The 12,590-nt window shown below is 35.2% G+C and overlaps 1 non-coding gene across 1 annotated transcript; it reads left to right on the top strand.

Moving 5' to 3' along the window:
• The first annotated feature begins 1,820 nt into the window (after window positions 1-1,820).
• On the top strand, window positions 1,821-1,945 carry LOC114095799 (U6atac minor spliceosomal RNA). Its single transcript, XR_003583314.1, has one exon. It is a non-coding gene; the product is annotated as a U6atac minor spliceosomal RNA (small nuclear RNA).
• Window positions 1,946-12,590: the final 10,645 nt, after the last annotated feature.

Below are 12,590 nucleotides of genomic sequence, written 5' to 3'. Positions count from 1 at the left end.
TTATTTTGCATTAAAAACAAGACAGACACCCAAGTGGCTATTGATAATCATCAATTAGTATTCAGGAAATGATCATTTGATAAGTATTACCTCCACAACCTAGGATTTTACAGACTTCGAGAAACAGATTGGATTAAATGAATCTTGGAGTTGCAACATAGATACCATTCTTAGAAGATACTTCACTATTTTATTGACCTATTTTTACTCATCAATATACACTTGGCTCAGAAATAAAACTCCCCCAAATGAAGACAAACAAGCCAAGACTAAATCAATGCAAAATGTAATAAAGGCATTTTATAATATTGCAAAAGTTAATTATCCAAGGTCTTTCCCTAAAGCATGGAAGAACTGAGATTTGTAAGACACATCTGGTACCAAGCACTTTTTTGCTACACTGTGCTATTTTCGAACATATTTTTTCATTATTGTACTAGTATTAACAATAAAAAATGCTTTGGGTTTTTTTTGAAGTATAAAAAAAGGAGAAAATTATATTTTAGTTGACCATCCAAAAACCCATATGTTAGATAAATTGAAAATGAAAAATACATCTAAAAGTTGCAAGAATTAATAGTGTATTAAATACTGCTTACTAAGCCCCAGGGTATTTTAGTCTTATAAACAAAAGAGCTCAATTTTATAAACTGATAATAGTTTTAAACATTATGGATTTTATTGTCACCACTAAAAGTATATGTATTAACTACAGAAGAGAGAAAGCACTTCGATTTCACAGTATCCCTGACTTAGAACACAGATTTTGCTTAATTACTTTTATTATTTGGTGGGGTGGCCTCATTTCTCAGGTATTTTAAAATTAAAGATAAAAATATCAGACACCTAATTGGGAAATAGGCCTTTTATTATTAAAAAAATACAAATGTAATTTTGGTTGCCTTGAAATGGTGAAAGATGCTTCTTAAAGTTTTGTTCAATGTTATGATGGAGGAGAAGGGAACTCATTGAAATTTTTTTGTGTTATTTCCAGTTTGAATGGAATTGACAATAAGCGTGGCTTCTCTAGAAGGCATGGAGTGATCCATATTGGTTGGAAAAGATGAAGAGGGGAGGGATATCTGGTTTCCATGGTGATACAATCCATTTTCTTGGCACATTAAGATTTTGAGGTATAGGCAGTATTCAGAACTGTAACCAAATATACTTTTTACATATCATTTTTTTTAAAGTCGAAAAAAGCAACTTGGACTCATAAATCTGTAGTACTAAGCTTTTGTACCTGGGGACAGTCAACACTATCATTTAATAAGGCCAACACTTTGGAATTCTTCAGACTTGTTTATTCTTTTCTTTTGTTGCATAACCATTATTGAATTACTGTTTCAGAAAATTTGAGTGGTATAATAGGATAATTTTGTTCATTTAAGTCAATATGTTTCTGGATAATTTGCTATGCATCAATTGCTATTCAGAATACAAAGTTCTACACTGACTCCTGAACTACTTTATTTACAAAGCCTTAAATCTTGATAAAGTCTCTAAATGCTGCAGCAGTTGGTAGATTTGCTTGTAATAATTCTAAAAAAAATGCCTTTAAAGTAGATTTAAATACAGAATTTCCTCAACTTATGGTTTGACTTATGAGGTTTTTGATTTTCTGAGGATGTGGTACACGTCCAGTAAAACCCATACTTTGCATTTCAAATTTTGATCCTTTCCTGGGTTAGTAATGCATGCTATAATACTCTTGTGATGCTCAGCAGGAGCAGAGAGCCTTCACTACCAATCTGCCAAAGGACCACTAGGTAAACAACTGACACTCTATGTTGTATTCTGCTGTTAAGATCTGGTATGTGGTGTTGTATGAAAGGAGATAAGGTTAGCATTCCCCTTGACAAGGATGGAAGAGGTTCTCGGGCATAACAACACACATCCGATTAAGGCATGCCACAAACTTCATGGCATCCAACCATCATTTTTCAACATGTTCAACATTTCTAGCAGTTAAAGAAATGCAAATCAAAACTACTATAAGATTTCATCTCACTCCAGTTAGAATGGCAGCTATTAAGAATATAAACAATAATAAGTGCTGGCAAGGATGTGGAGAAAAAGGCACACTCATACATTGCTGGTGGGACTGCAAATTGGTGCAGCCAAGATGGAAAGCAACATGGAGATTCCCTCAAAAACTGGGAATGGAACCACCACTTGACCAAGCTATCTCACTCCTTGGTCTATACCCAAAGGACTTAAAACCAGCATACTACAGGGATGCAGCCACATCAATGTTCATAGCAGCACAATACACAATAGCTAAACTGTGGAACCAACCTAGATGCCCTTCAGTAGATGAATGGATAAAGAAAATGTGGTATATACACACAATGTAATATTACTTAGCATTAAAAGAGAATAAAATCATGGCATGGATGGAGTTGGATAATATAATGTTGAGTGAAATAAGCCAATCCCCAAAACCCAATGCCAAATGTTTTCTCTGATATAAGGAGGCTGATTTGTAGTGGGGTTGAGATGGGGAGAATGGGAGAATTAGATGAACTCTAGATAGGTCAAAGGGGTGGGAGGGAGAGTGAGGAGACATGGGGTAGGAAAGAAGGTGAAATGAGATATACATCATTACCCTAAGTACATGTATGAAGACACCAATGGTGTGAATATACTTTGTATACAACCAGAGATGTGAAAAATTGTGCTCTATATGTGTAATATGAATTGTAATGCATTCTGCTGTTGTATATAACAAATTATAATAAAAAATATTTGTACGTGGTAGATTAGGTGTAGTAATGCATTTTGACTTAAGATAATTTCAAATTGCATTGAATTTATCAGGACATAACCTCATGTGAATTGAGGAACATATGTACAGTAGAAGTTCAGAATTTTGATATGGGACGTTTATACCACCTTCTCTTCCCTAATAACAGAGGTTATTAATTCTCCATATTTCAAAATACAAAAGTACTTACAACTTAGCATCCCTCAGAGATGTCAGAGAAAACCCTTAGGCAGAGAAATAAAGAGATGCAGACACTTGAGTTAGGAAACTTTCAGCAAGTAGAACATTCCCTATTACGTTTACAGGTGAATTCAGGGTAGAATAAGGTCTATGAAAAGAGATTTAATAAAATTTTCCATGTTCCTTCTCCATCCCATTATATATTAATCATAGCAATTCCAATATATCAATATTAATTTCCTTGTTTTATAGAGGTAGAAATTGTATCATTTTCTTAGGGAAAACATACATACTCATACATATTTTTTAACCAAGCCTTAATTTACCATTGAAGGTAATAAAAATATTGAAAAACAACCTTTTTTAGAACTTTGCTATTGGTCTGTAAGCACCATCAAACTTAATTGCTCCTAATCACACAGCTCTTATTGGACAATGTATTATACTCTTTTTTCTGTGTCTCTGCACTCACTGCAACACAGACGATCAATTTAGAGGAGCACTTTGACTGCCATGATTAAATGCAGAGGAACATCACTAAAGTCTCTAGCTCTGTTTTTCTTAGGAAGTTCTGAATCCAAGATTATTACACGGGTAAAACAGTATGATTGTTTACTAATGCATGAACTATCCCCAGCTTTGCATGGGGTCACTTAAGACACCCCACACTAGATCCTAACACACACTGATGTAGCTCTACTCTTGGGGTAAAATGGTAAGAGACACCATAGTCTAATGATGTTTTTGTTAAGTAGCCGTGAATATATTTAAATTCAATTCTGTGTAAACTCCTCCTCTCCCCTTGCAACAAGATACTTCAGAACCAGACAGTACAATCCTTCTACATTTTCCATTTCCACTTTCTAAATTGATGAAAGAACAGACAGCATTTTTTTTTTTAGTTTGTTTTTATCCGCATGTTTGAATGGTTCCCACTTATCTGCTGACTGACCTTGCTGCATAAGCTTTGGCATAACATTTAGTGGGTGGTTTGTTAAATGGATGGATAAATGAGCAGCAGTCTCAGCTATTCTATTCAGACCAGTGCCTATTTCATACCACTGGAAAAGCACAGAAACAAGAGTTCTGTATACTTTGCTTTGCAGCACTCTTAGGCTACGACAGAAGGAAGAACCAAGAAAATGCAGCCAAATCTTGTTTTCCTGAATGAAATCATTGAATAGGATATTCTACATCAAGGCACATTTGTGGATAAGCAAGTAATTGAATTTGGCTATCAGTTGCATGGGATGGATATATATATATATATATATATATATATATATATATATATATATATATATATATATATATATATTAGGAAAGGGAGAACATGAAATATGAAATATCTTGTCTGGAAAGGAAGAACAATGTTTATTTGGTCTTTCATGGAACTATTGAGGATTTCTGATCATTAGAATGAGATTTTAAACTGATTGGTCTATGGAAATTCTGCTACTTTGGGGTGAAAATTATGCAATGGATTTTAGTCCAACCCTTTGAAAAAAACGCTATCTGAATTTATTCTGAGATTAGGAAATCTGACTATGAGAGTATTCAGGATTTTTTTTTTAGTTTAAATGATTCCCATCAGAAAGGATATATCTGTGAAATGCTTAGACAATTGTGGCTAATATAGCCTATCATTAATTGTCAGATTTAATTAATGGTTTCAGTTACCAGACGCAGAGAGAGACCATTACACTTCCTCAAATTTACAAAAGACAGTTAAGGATATTGCTGAATCATATACTCTTCCTGGATCACTAGAGGAAATGGGGTGAAAAATAGTAAGTCAGATAGATAGAATAATTACCAGAGGCAGAGAGTATGCATAGTGTTTACTTTTTATTCAGATGTCATTCTGGGTGGGCTCAACTGTCTATGGCTATAGTAGGAAAAAAAATATTCTTAAGCAACAGCTTCTATATTGTGAAAAGATGAAGTTCACATCCACACAGAAATGTTTTCTTTAACTGTCGCTGTGCTCTTGTTATCATTAATGTCAACAGTCAGCTGAACTGATGGTGTTTCAAGGAGATACACACACACACACACACATACACACACATGCTCACATGCATAAACATAATACATATATGTGCATCTTAATCTGTATGTTTATGTGTATTTGGAATGATATATCACACAAGTGTGTGTAATATTTGATGTATTGTGTCTTAAGCATGCAAATTCAAGATGGCGTAGTCTCTCTTCAAGGTTCCATGCAACCAACCACCTTCCCTGACTTCTACACATAACTTTACCAGGGTGAAAACCCATGGCTCCATCTTAATCAGTGCACTGTATTTTTTTCTTTAGTTTTTATGATTATAATACCTATGTTATAAATCAGAACCCTGTTGACAAAATCCAGCAGTGAGATAAGAAATCTTTTTTGAGGACAATGTTTAAACTTGTCAGGTTTCCATTACACTTTTGGTCCCAACTAACTCTTTAGTTTAATAAAGTGAAATTATTATTATTATTATTATTATTTGCTACTGAGGATTGAAGTCAGGGGCACTCAACCACTGAGCCACATCCTCAGCCCTATTTTGTATTTTATTTAGAGACAGGGTCTCTCTGAGTTGCTTAGCATCTTACCATTGCTGAGGCAGGCTTTGAACTCTCCATCCTCCTGCCTCAGCCTCCCAAGCCACTGGGATTAGAGGTGTGCACCACCACACCCAACCTCTTCCACCTTTTTTTCCCCTTCACTTCCAAAGAAATTTGCCCACTCAGCTATAGTCTGGTTAACTTCACTACTTTTTAAAATCTGAATATATAACTAAAATTTTGGTATTTAGGAAAAGAAGAACTTAAATTATCACTATTTGCAGGTGACATGATTCTATACCTAGAAGACCCAAAAGGGTCTACAAAGAAACTATTAGAGCTAATAAATGAATTCAGCAAAGTGGCAGGATATAAAATCAACACGCATAAATCAAAGGCATTCCTGTATATCAGCGACAAATCCTCTGAAATGGAAATGAGGACAACCACTCCATTCACAATATCCTAAAAAAAAAAAAAATACTTGGGAATCAACCTAACAAAAGAGGTGAAAGACTTATACAATGAAAACTACAGAACCCTAAAGAGAGAAATAGAAGAAGATCTTAGAAGATGGAAAAATATACCCTGTTCATGGATAGGCAGAACTAACATCATCAAAATGGCGATATTACCAAAAGTTCTCTATAGGTTTAATGCAATGCCAATCAAAATCCCAAAGGCATTTCTTGTAGAAATAGAGAAAGCAATCATGAAATTCATATGGAAAAATAAAAGACCCAGAATAGCAAAAACAATGCTAAGCAGGAAGTGTGAATCAGGCGGTATAGCGATACCAGACTTCAAACTATACTACAGAGCAATAGTAACAAAAACAGCATGGTACTGGTACCAAAACAGGCGGGTGGACCAATGGAACAGAATAGAGGACACAGAAACCAATCCACAAAATTACAACTATCTTATATTTGATAAAGGGGCTAAAAGCATGCAATGGAGGAAGGATAGAATCTTCAACAAATGGTGCTGGGAAAACTGGAAATCCATATGCAACAAAATGAAACTGAATCCCTTTCTCTCGCCATGCACAAAAGTTAATTCAAAATGGATCAAGGAGCTTGATATCAAATCAGAGACACGCCGTCTGATAGAAGAAAAAGTTGGCTACGATCTACATACTGTGGGGTCGGGCTCCAAATTCCTCAATAGGAGACCCATAGCACAAAAGTTAATAACTAAAATCAACAAATGGGACTTACTCAAACTAAAAAGTTTTTTTTCTCAGCAAAAGAAACAATAAGAGAGGTAAATAGGGAGCCTACATCCTGGGAACAAATCTTTACTCCTCACACTTCAGATAGAGCCCTAATATCCAGAGTATACAAAGAACTCAAAAAATTAGACAATAAGAGAACAAACAACCCAATCAACAAATGGGCCAAGGACCTGAACAGACACTTCTCAGAGGAAGACATACAATCAATCAACAAGTACATGAAAAAATGCTCACCATCTCTAGCAGTCAGAGAAATGCAAATCAAAACCACCCTAAGATACCATCTCACTCCAGTAAGATTGGCAGCCATTATGAAGTCAAACAACAACAAGTGCTGGCGAGGATGTGGGGAAAAGGGTACACTTGTACATTGCTGGTGGGACTGCAAATTGGTGCAGCCAATTTGGAAAGCAGTATGGAGATTTCTTGGAAAGCTGGGAATGGAGCCACCATTTGACCCAGCTATTCCCCTTCTCGGTCTATTCCCTAAAGACCTAAAAAGAGCATGCTACAGGGACACTGCTACATCGATGTTCATAGCAGCACAATTCACAATAGCAAGACTGTGGAACCAACCTAGATGCCCTTCAATAGACGAATGGATAAAAAAAAAAGGTGGCATTTATACACAATGGAGTATTACTCTGCATTAAAAAATGACAAAATCATAGAATTTGCAGGGAAATGGATGGCATTAGAGCAGATTATGCTAAGTGAAGCTAGCCAATCCCTAAAAAACAAACGCCAAATGTCTTCTTTGATATAAGGAGAGTAATTAAGAACAGAGTAGGGTCAAAGAGCATGAGAAGAAGATTAACATTAAACAGGGATGAGAGGTGGGAGGGAAAGGGAGAGAGAAGGGAAATTGCATGGAAATGGAAGGAGACCCTCAGGGTTATACAAAAGTACATACAAGAGGTAGTGAGGGGAAAGGGAAAAATAATACAAGGGGGACAAATGAATGACAGTAGAGCTGGTAGAGAGAGAAGAGGGGAGGGGAGGGGAGGGGAGGGGAGGGGAGGGGGGATAGTAGAGGATAGGAAAAAAAAAGAAATAATCAATATTTCACAAAACAAATTTACTTCTAACTTTTGGCTCTAAATTTTTTTGTTTTCTAATTTTTCTGACAGCTTTAACTATAACTTATGTAACTTAAATCTTAATTTCTTATTGTTTATTTTTCCATTATTGAATGTGGTATAATATTTACATTCATAAAACTTGTACACTGGTAGTTCTACAAATCTAGGTTGGTAATAAAGGGCATATACATTAATTGGCTCTGAATCCTTTTTATTAGCCAAACACACATGATTTTATGCACATTTTTATTATATCCTCACAATAGGGATAAGAGTCTGAAGGTTAGCTCAAGGTAGTTTGAATCCAAACTCAGTCTTTTTTTTTAATTGATAATTCAAGGCCATTGTGTTTCTTAATTGCAAGATTATAAAAATATTTTTGCTCTGTAAAGAATCCTCACTCATAGGTTTTGTAGTAAGTAGAATACACACACACACACACACACACACACACACACACACACACACACCAGGGGTTGAACCCAGGGGTGCTTAACCACTGAACCACATCCCCAGTTCTTTTATTCTTTTATTTTTATTTTTTATTTTGATACAGAGTCTCACTAATTTGTTTAGGGCTTTGCTAAGTTGCTGAGGTTGGCCTTGAACTTGTGATCCTCCTGCCTCAGCCTCCTGAGCCACTGGAATTACAGGCATGAGCCACCACACCCAGCTTAAGTATATCTTTTGAAAGCAAAGCATTTCCTCCAGTTGGTCTTAGAGGTCTGACTTAAAAGCACTCTGCCAGCTTGGGCACCATTAGCAACCTTAGAAATGGAGATTTTTCTCTGATTAGCAGTTAGTAAGAAAATAGGATTCTCAGGATTATATCTATAAGGAACTAAATTTTTCTGACACTGAATTGGCTTGAAAGTGAATCCTGACATGGGGTGGTGGCACCTTGAGTGTGTCCTCTCAAGCCCTGATCAGACAACATATCTATGTCTGACTTAGAATTATCACCTACAGAAACCAAGAGAAAACGGATAATTGTGTTTAAGCTGCTCTGCTAAGTTTGTGGTAATTTGTTACACAGCAACACAGAAATCATACACTCTTTAAGTAATTACCTAAATAAATGAATGTCAGAATGCCTAACTATGGTTAAAATCACATATATGATTGGAAGGTAAGATATTAATTTACTAATTGCCCTATCACTGCCTAATTATTCAATGTAGGGTATCCTGTTCCCTAGACATTTAATATAAGCCTACAGAAATTCACATGGTGGAGAAATAAAATGAAAACCAGTTATTGGCTAATTCAAGTGCAAAGCACTTCATTATAGATCAGTGATAGATGTTAAAAAAATTTTTTGAGAGGTCTGGGTCAAATGTCATGTCTAAAATTTGGCTTTCTTATGCAATTCTATTTAAATTTTATAAGCAGCAAAATGGGGAAAAAATGTTCAGATAATATCTGCATCCTGACCTTTGCTAGTTGGCAGATTTTAATTCAAGTGCCATCTAGTTTCTTACACATCAAGTGTCCCTGCCTCCAAAATAGTACCATGAAAATCAACTCATTCTACATAAGCTATACAAGCCTCGTATATACTTAGCAACATTTTATTTCAAAACTCAATTTCCACATAGTATTTTTCCAACTACATTTTTTTCTTTGACTCTGTTCTATATACATTTGTCTGAACCCTAGGGCCTCCTTTTTTTGTCATTTTAATTTTCAATTTCTATTATAATTTTAATTTTCATCAGCACTATTATTTCTAGGTAGCAAGTGTCAAAATTATATTTGACTCACTGGATAGTGTAAGAAAAGTAGTTATTTTCTTTAAATTCACCCAAAGCAAGGAGAAGTTAGGCCTCTTGTAGATGTGGATTTTGAGTACTTTGAAACGTGATCCTGAATAATAAATGTAGAATACATAGTGCCTATTTGAGTCAGAAAGATACACTCTGCTACATTTAATGTGGTGATCTTTACATGCTAGGTGCTCACAAGTTACTCTAATCAATGAATATAATTGGTTTTTTAAATAATGCTTTCTGTTTTTAATATACATGCAGTATGTAAGGAGAAAACATCCAAATTACTGCAACAGATGCTTGTTTATATGTATTTAGTACCATTATAAAAAAAGGAGCCCGGAGAATATGCAACTGAGGTTCTCAAATCTATCCCCAGTGCTGAGGGAAATGGATTTGATTTCTTGTAATTTAAGGCATCTAATCACCATCATTAAACAAATAAGGATTCATTACATGAACAAGAGACAAATGCTGTGAACACAGTAAAACTTGGAAACAAATGTGATCTAGAACTTTAATTTCCATGCACATCTTATCTGAATGCCATTTATTTGGGAAGTTTATGACCTGTGACTATTTCTCAATTTAATACAACTAACTACTCCAATGGTAGGTCTCAGCCACTTATTTAATTGGAATGGAGAGGAGGTTAGCGGCAGAGGGGGAAAAGGCTCTGCATATTAATATTATATGCAGGCACAGTTGAGCTCAAAGGTATAAACTGCTTTAATAGAAGAGGAGATCATTCCTATACATAATGGCCCACTGCATTGAAAGACAGAAAAACCACTGGGTAAGGCTCAGAGACAAAATAAACATAATAAATATCAAGCATGAGACATAGAAACCAGCCCAGAGCTCCAGTCTTAAGACAATACCCAGTGGTTCTTCCATCTGTGAATATTCCTCACATGCAGTATTCTGGTTAAAAATAATAATGGCTTTGAATTCAGACAAGCCTGAGGTACACCTCAGCTTCACCATGAATGAATTCCCTAATACGTGAATGGGTTAAATCTTTAAGCCTCTAATTTTTCTTCAGTGAAAACAGTTTAGTGATTCTTCACCCGGAAATACTGTGCAAGGATTAGAGCCTGTAAAACTTGTGGTAAAATTAAAGATAGTATGACTTTTTTCATCCCTAATTTGAATTCATGAAGTACAACCCATTCTTAGCAAAGAAATCTTCCATGGATGAATCTAATAAGAGAAAAATATGGCTCTTACCTCAAGAGTTGTATATGGCAAAATTAAGAATATTCAGCAACAAACAAAATATTACTTTTGCATTTCACTACAAAAGTTTATTCTAGAATTTTAAAAACATAGACAAGGTATCCAAGGAACAAATGAAAGGGAAAAAAAATGTATGATTAAAGGAGTTAGAAAAAAATGCCCCAAAGAAAAATAAACTAATGGTTTGAATAAATGTTTCTTCCATCATATTTGCTCTCATGATAGTATCTGTGGTCAGATTATGGATAGTGTATTCTGAAGGAGATATATGTACGTAGGAACTAAAGACAATACAGTCATCTACTCATAGATAGAATCTACTAAGTGCTCATGAATAATAAATAACTGAGTGAATAGATGGATTGATGGATGAATGAATGGATGGATGGATAGATGGATGAATGAAACTTTAACCTCAAATACCAATTTTAGAATTCTAATATATTACATTTGTTGGGACTTTGGGGAAGAATTTCATTTTATACAATATATATGGCTGTATTTCTCCAGTTCAAAGTAAAACTTAAAGGTGATTTTTTCCGTTTAGCACCAGTGCACACACCTGATTCCTGGATTCTAAGATTTCTCTTAACTTATCTAGACATTTTATTTACTTATAGCACTGCAGATCTCTTCTCTCTCTCTCTCTCTCTCTCTCTCTCTCTCTCTCTCTCTCTCTCTCTCTCTTCTCTCACACAGATACAACACACACACACACACACACACACACATTCATGGTGTTTATCTTTTGGAGATTTCACTATAACAAATATCCAGAGTTTCCCCCTTGAAAATGTTTCCTAAATTAAAATTCCAATAGTAGCCTCACCTGGAAACATGGTATAAATACACACTCGCTTCTACACCCTTCTAAACCTATTGGATCAAAAACTCCATGTTAGAAGCCAGCAAACTGCATCTTACCTTGTCTTCTACATAATTCTAATAAACACTGAGCTTTTAAAGAACCATGCTCCTGTACAAGTATGACTCCAGCCCCACCTTATTTTTAAAATTCCTGAAAAAAAACCCAGAAATAACAGGTTGAGAGTTATGGCAGATGTGCTGTTAGAATAGAATAATTGGAAGTACACTTGAAAGGAAGCAGACAGAAATTCCATTCTACTCACAGAAGCTTTTCCAAATGTTCTACAATATAAAACCCATGAAATTAAATGTTGAGTATCTCCTTTTCTTCCGTGGCTTCCTTTCCGAAGCTGAATTCCATTGGCCATATCTGTCAATGAAAGCAAATCTTTTCATCAATGCTATTTTGAGTTTGGGAGATCCTATGGAACTATATTTTAGTTACATAACAATATTATCATTCTAAATTTCAGGGTTGACATGAAGAAGATTCTCTTTAACTTCTCAGTTGTTTTTTCTATGGAACTGATGTCCTTTCCTGTATTCTATTATTATTGCTAAACTCAGCCCTATCCCCAAAGAGCTCATTTCCATGTGTCACATTCTAAAGGCTATTTCTGTACGCACTTCAGAACACACCAGGGGTAATCTTTTGGTTTCAATTTGTCAGAGAACCTGTGGCCCTGGGGGTTTTCTGATTCCTGTTCCAATGAAAATGGTCCATCTCACCCTCTAGCTGAACTCTTTCTTGTGTCACATGGTAGATTAGGAATTGCCTCAAAGAGAATGTAGATGGGAATATGGATATTATAGACCATTCTGGTAAGGTTTCATATGGAAATAAGAGCAACACTTTTGGAAACTGAACGAAAGCAATCCTTATTATAAAG

The sequence above is a fragment of the Marmota flaviventris genome, chromosome 18, assembly GCF_047511675.1.
Source record: "Marmota flaviventris isolate mMarFla1 chromosome 18, mMarFla1.hap1, whole genome shotgun sequence".
NCBI lineage: Eukaryota > Metazoa > Chordata > Mammalia > Rodentia > Sciuridae > Marmota > Marmota flaviventris.
Note: the sequence above shows the minus strand (reverse complement) of the source record. Positions and strands in the feature narration are given on the sequence as shown.